This window comes from Ovis aries, chromosome 1 (assembly GCF_016772045.2).
Source record: "Ovis aries strain OAR_USU_Benz2616 breed Rambouillet chromosome 1, ARS-UI_Ramb_v3.0, whole genome shotgun sequence".
NCBI classification, from domain to species: Eukaryota; Metazoa; Chordata; class Mammalia; order Artiodactyla; family Bovidae; genus Ovis; species Ovis aries.
Window position 1 is genome coordinate 74,062,274 of NC_056054.1, and position 7,305 is coordinate 74,069,578.

Sequence of the window (7,305 nt, forward strand, 5' to 3'; positions counted from 1 at the left end):
AAATGAATTGTAATTATTTTTAATTATCAGTGTCTCTTATTAGACCATTCACCCCCTGAGGTCAGGGACTAACTATGTCTTATACTTGGGACCAAGAATGATATTAAGCAAAAAAAAAAAAAAAAAGTGACTAAATGAATGCTTGTTACAAAAATGGGTTGATTATTTCACTAAAGCAGTTTGTAAATGATAGAATGATTTTACACACAAGTTATCATTATGGTATTTCATTTATTCTAAGACTCCCTTTTTTGTACAGCGTAACTCCTTGGAAATTGGGACAGGTTGTCATAACTTGATTGGCAGCATTCATTCTTTCTCAATGGAACATAATGATGTTCCATAATGTGTCTTAAATTCAAAGAAACATGGCATTACTACCTTCCAACTAGAGTTAATAAGGTTAGTAAAAAATATCTGTTAAGTTTGTTGATCAGAGTAGGCTGAGTATCATAATGAAAAAAAAAAAAGTGAAAGTCGCTCAATTATGTCTGACTCTTTGCGACCCCACGGACTATATAGTCCATGGAATTCTCCTGGCCAGAATATTGGAGTGGGTAGCCTTTCCCTTCTCCAGGGGGTCTTCCCAACCCAGGGATCAAACCCAGGTCTCTCACATTGAAGATGGATTCTTTACCAGCTGAGCCACAAGGGGAAGTCCAAGAATACTAGAGTGGGTAGCCTATCCCTTCTCCAGTAGATCTTCCTGATCCAGGAATTGAACTGGGGTATCCAGCCTTGCAGGCAGATTCTCTACCAACTGAGCTATCGGGGAAGCCCGAGTATCATAATAAATAGTCATAAATCTCAGTGGCCTATCAAAGATTAAGTCTTCACTCGTGTTCCTACCAAATGTGGGTCAGAGAAGAGATGAGGGGAGTCTGTTCTCTGTAGTCTTTCAGAGCCTATGCTTACTCCATCTGGAGGCTTCTACATCCACTAGGGTAGGGGCACTTTCTCACGGACCTTCTAAATGAACGGAAGACTGACAGCACAGAGGACCCTTCCTGGAGCCTAAATGTGGCACACATCACTTGCATTCCCATCTACCAGCAAATGCAGTAACATGCCCCCACCCAACTGCAAGAAAGACTAGACTTCCAGTCTAGATGTGTGCTAGGAGGGAGAAGAAAAGGGGTCTGGGAAACACACAAAAAATTCCTGCCTCAAGCAAGCATGAGACATGTGGCAATATTGAGAGCACACACAAATGTCTCCACAGCTTCAATCTGCAACAAGCCTATAATTCAATCTCTATTTAGTCAATAAGTATTTATTTAATACCTGCAATAAGCCATGCCATGTGCTGCAGGACATGAAGTATTGGAAACAATGGGATGTGGATCCTCCTGTTGCGGATTTATTATTATATCTGAGAGAAGAGGTGAGATAAGCACATAAACAGCTGTAAGATAGAAAGTGAGAAGTGCCACTAAACAGGAGACTGTATCTTGCTGGAGGAGTCAAGGAAGGGTTTTGAGAGAGAGATGTGTAGACACAGACTAAAACAAGGAAGACTTTGAATATGGATATGAACAGAAAGAATGCCAGGAAGAACGGACAGACTTGAACTCAAACAGGAAGAAGGTAGAGGCTTGATCTGAGTGTTCCAGAAATTTGCCTGTGTGTGGCTAGTAGTATAACTGATGCTACTTGGCATCAGTTCCTCCTGTTCTTCTATTGACCCTACCCAGCACTGTCCTATGCAGTGAATCACTTCTGTCATCAAGGACTTTGTAGTTAACATTGTTTAGTAATCATGAGGCCCAGGTAGCCCCTATGCTCTGTTAGTCCCCAGTCAATGATGAAAATCTTCCCTGACATATTCCCAGGGCATATGACAATAGTTACACATTCATGAATCTTGACTGAGAAGGGCACATCTTGTTTCCAAGCCCCCACCTCCATACCCTCAAGTTAAATATAAAATTGTCCCAATGGCCGCTCACCAGTGTTGAGTGCAGCTATGAATGCCTTTGGATTGTTGTCTGCCCCATCAAGTATGTTACCCTCTAATAAGCTAGTTCATTGGTTATATGGAACTGCCTGCCTTCTTTTTTTTTGGCCTAAAGATGCCTTCCCAGTGAAGTGGGAAGTGCCCATTTATGCCTGTGTCCTTCAACAGCCTGGACAAACACATGGTCGCAAAGAGTCAAAGAAATTTTTAGTGAACAGAAGCAGCCTAGAAAGGGATTTGAGTAATGTTTTGAGGCATGTAGGATTTTGCTGCTGCTGCTGCTGCTAAGTCGCTTCAGTCGTGTCCAACTCTGTGCGACCCCATAGACAGCAGCCTACCAGGCTCTGCTGTCCCCAGGATTCTCCAGGCAAGAACACTGGAGTGGGTTGCCATTTCCCTCTCCAATGCATCAAAGTGAAAAGTGAAAGTGAAGTCGCTCAGTCTTGTCCGACTCTTAGCGACCCCATGGACTGCAGCCTTCCAGGCTCCCCCGTCCATGGGATTTTCCAGGCAAGAGTACTGGGTAAAGCCAAAGGGAGAGAGAGTGCACAAAGGAAGTGCCCAGAGGCAAGGTCTCCATGTTGCCTGCTTTGGTTCCATCATGTCAGTAGCTGGGTGAGCATGTATCCCCCTCTGCGCCGCTCCTTCCCATCTTACCAACATACGATGTGGTAAGTCATGTCCCATGGATGGAGTCTTCAGAGCACTCACAGTGCTTTCCATCTGGACATGTGTACAATATGTCCTCAGTGCAGAAGGATTTATTCCTGAAACCCTGTCACCCAACCAAAAGGGCACTGTAGCAATGCCATTTGTGCCCAGGGCCACACTCCCTTAGTTTACCTCTGATTTCAGTCGTGGCTACGATGGAAGTTGCAATGGAAGCCCAGACCCGCCTTGTGCTGGCAGCTCCCCTTCCATTGCAATGGCCCTCTCAAGAACCTGTCAGCCTCGAAGTGGGAAAGGAGTTACCAGCCTTGGGGGCAGCCCTCAACCAATAATGGAGGATGTCCAGTGGATAAATGCTCATATTTATTTCAACTCACATGTTACAAAAATCTTTGAGAAAATCATGTTTTTCTTGTTGGTTGCTGACAAAGGGAGAGAGCTTCTGAAAGTGTTCTGGGAAATAAAATATCCAGGACTGTGGCTTAAAAACCTGTTGCTATAGAACTTATGTCCTTTTGGAGTTCTGGAAAGGTCATATATCTTCCAGGGAGTGTCGTGTTTGGTTTTTCATGCAGTTACTGTTCTTTGCCTCAATAAATGCTGCCTCTGTAAGCCTCCTTTAAAATATAAGAGATACCCCTCTTTGTCTAACAGCTATAAAAGCTTATCAGCACCTTAGTAACATTTACAGGTTTATTTCTGTTTAAATCACTTAATCTGATTTACATTAGTCTTTTTAAAAGAACCAATATTTTCTTGCTGTATACACCCTTTGAAATTGATATGGTTTAAATCTTCCCATACAGGCATCTCTGAACAGTGACTTTTTCCCCTTAGTTGTCAACAGACTGTGGAGATACCAATAATAACAAAAGAAAACACAGGCTTCCCTGTGTCGACATCACCTTAAAATCCCATAACCCTGTGTGGCTAAAATAAAAAAAAATATGAAAGGAATACCATGTATGCTCTTAGTATAAAAGTGAACTGCAGAAAAAAAAATCCTTAGATATCTACACTGCTACATTGAGACTTGTATTTAGAGGTGTCCTCACAGCTTTCATGCTGGTTGATGGAATTCAGCTCACCATGCCTTTATATTTCTTGAGTTATTTCAATTACATTTTAATACAGATAACAGGAACGATGAGGATTTCAAGAAGTGAAATGGTACCTCCTGAATGTTTACTATCTACTGTGAAATATGATACACACTTTACATGCAACTCACTTCTTCCTCAAATCAACCCAATGAGATCGGTATTATCTCAACTTTATCCCAATCTTTTAAATGATAAATCAAGACTCAGGGAGGTTAAGTAATGTTCCTCAAAGTTACATCCTAGTAAATACATATCCATTCAAGGCAAATCTGTTTGACTGCCTTGAAATGACAAACTAGATCCCTTCTTCTGCTTCCTCATTTCTCCCCCACTCTTGTCTATTCATCCATATTACTCTGCTTATACTTTGTACAGACCCACATCAAATACCTTTTCTGCACTAGATTCTGGCTTACAGGCTTTCAATAGACTAAAAGTGCAACCATTGGTTAAAGCCATAGAGTTACAATAAATCTGAAAGGTTATCTAAGTAGCTTAAAATTAAAATTTGAAATTAAAAGACAATTGCTCCTTGGAAGAATAGCTATGACAAACCTAGACAGTGTATTAAAAAGCAAAGACATCACATTGCTGACAAATGTCCTTGTTGTCAAATCTATATGGTTTTTCCAGTAGTCATGTACAAATGTGAGAGTTGGACCATAAAGAAGGCTGAGCACAGAAGAGCTGATGCTTTCAAATAGTGGTGTTGGAGAAGATCTTGAGAGTCCCTTGGACAACAAGGAGATCAAACCAGTCAATTCTAAAGTAAATCAACCCTGAACATTCATTGGAAGGACTCACACTGGATGCTCCAATACTTTGACTACCTGATAGGAAGAGGCAACTCATTAGAAAAGATCCTGATGCTGGGAAAGATTGGGGGAAAGACGGGAAGGGGATATCAGAGGATAAGATGGTTAGATGGTATCACTGACTCAATAGACATGAGTTTGAGCAAACTCTGGGAGATATGGAAGGACAGGAAAGCCTGACATACTACGGTTCCTGGGGTCACAAAGAGTCAGACATGACTTAGCCACTGAACAACAACAAAAAAAGTAGTTTAAACTTCCCCTAGATACAAGAGTCGGAAGCTAGGTGGAGGTGGGAGGCATGCACCTACAACATCCCAAACACTTTTAACTCCACTTGAAAACCTTCTATGATCAGAATTTAGGTTCTTTCTAGGTAGTGCATTCTTCAAATCTCAGTTTTAATCTTTTTTTAAGTGTCTGTTGTAACTAGATTTCGTCACACATTCTCTCTCCACTAGAGCAGCCTGCAGGGAGAAATTTAACTTTTCTCTAGGAGAACGAGTGGTCAGACAGCTTTGGCTCCTACTTCACTGGACAGAACAGACTGGGAAGGGTCAAATCTGGGTATCTTGATCGATTCCAAATCAGTGTCAGTCTCTTCTGTCAAACTGAGAACTGATGTTTAGAAGTTCTCATTTTTCAGCATATTTCCCAAATTAGTTGGGAGGATCTCTCTCCCTCTGCCCCTCCCTCCTCTTCCTTACCTCCTCTTTTTTCTCCTTGTTATCATCAAAAAATGACATAAATTTCCTATCCAACTATTTGGCTCCCTATTTGACCCATTGTTTCTTTTAGGGATTTTTAAATGTGAAGAGTTCTTTGCTCTTGGAGCCTTTACCGCAGCACCAACTCCACTGAGGGTAACTATGCATTCTGATTTATTAAAATTCAATCAGTGAGAGTTAATGAATTCCTAAGGGCAGGAGATCAATCATGTTCTATTTATATTTAATTAATTTCATGTTGCCTCACTTGTCTTTTATAACTACTTTAAAGCATTTGATAAAAGTATGCTTGTGAATACATTCTTATCTTAAAATAACTTTTACTTTTTAAATGAATTTTACTATACCTAACTCATAAAAATCTTCATTTTCTCAGAATTTTTAGGACATATTCAGTAAATCTCTTATTGACAAAAAGAAGCCTCCTTATAGATTCATGCCTCACAAATTTCTTCATTTCATTCAAGGGAGAATTGATTCCATACTTTTTTCTTTTCCTTTTTGGTCCTGAATGAAACTCAATTGTAACAATTTATTGCATGTGCTTGTTTATCTGTTTGTCTCTCTTTCCAGACCATGTGCTCCTTGTGCTTAGCAGAATCATGGTACACACAGTAGGAGTTGCAAGAATGTGGTGTTTTGTTTGAAAGACTGGCTGAGTGAGTGAATCTAAGAGGCTGTGAAACTAGAAAAATACAGAATGCACAAGACCTATCAGAGGGAGACTGGCTGGTTACACGTGGAGCAAGGGATATGGCAGATGAAAGAGGTTATGACACAACATAATTAAATATTGAGTAAAATGAAAGGATGATATAATGTATGCAACTGGACATTAAGATATTGATAGAGAAGGAAAGGGGGCTAGGTTGGAAGAAGAAAAAACATTTTCAGGGAAGTGGGTGGATAGAGAGGGAAAATTGGGAGACCAGAATTAGGGCAGGGGAAACTCATCTCTTTCAGAGGCTAGTATAATAACATGGACATAAGTTCTTCTATTATGGAAGATTCAGATCTCCCTTTGGTGGCCAGGCCAGTTATTAATTTTTCCTTCAAAAAAGAGTAGGGAGAGGGATGCCCTGGTGGCTTAGTGTTAAAGAATTGGCCTGCCAATGCCAGAAGACACAGGTTGAATCCCTAATCTGGGAAGATGGCACATCCCGCAGAGCAGCTAAGCCCACGCACCGCAGCTACTGAGACTGTGCTCTAGAGCCCGGGAACTGCAACCACTGAGCCCATGTGCTGCAGCTGCTGAAGCCTGCACAACCCATAGGCCATGCTCTGCAACAAGAGAAGCCACTGCTCTGAGAAGCCCATGCACCACAACTCGAGAAAAGCCTGCACAGCAACAAAGACCGGCACAGCCAAATAATCAACTAATTAATTATTATGAAAAAGGAGGGAGACCATTTAGGGAAGAGGTCAGCAAATTTTTTCTATTGAGTAATTATTTTCAGCTTAGCAGGCTATACAGTCTCTATAGAAAATTCTCAATTCTGCTCCTGTGAAAACAGCCATAGACTGTATGCAAGTGGTCCAGTTTAATTTTATCTAGAGAATCAGATATTGGGCTGGGTTTTGCTTGCAGGCATAATTTTCTAGCTCCTGACTCGGGGCTCACAGATTATAGTCAATGTTGGTCTGCCCTCTGTTTAGTCTGTTGTGTTTTCATGGCTTGTGCAATAAATTGGCTTAATGTGAAATTAAGGCCTCTCTGCTCAGAACAGACAACTTAGCTTGCTTACTAAGAAACTTCTAAACAGGAAACAGTCTAACTGAAAGGGAAAAAAGTACAATGTGAGAGTTGTCAGTTGGGTTTATTTGGGGCAAAATGAAGACTATAGCCTGGGAAAAAGCATTACAGAAAGTTGTGAGAAACTGCTCCAAAGAGGTGAGGGGAGTTATATATGTGATTTTGGTGAAGAGTGAGTACTACGTGCAATTAAGTGTACCTTTTTGCAGAAGGTTGCTACCAGTCTGGTGACTGTGATTCACAAGAAGCAGACATCACTAGAAAAGATTTTATTTATGAG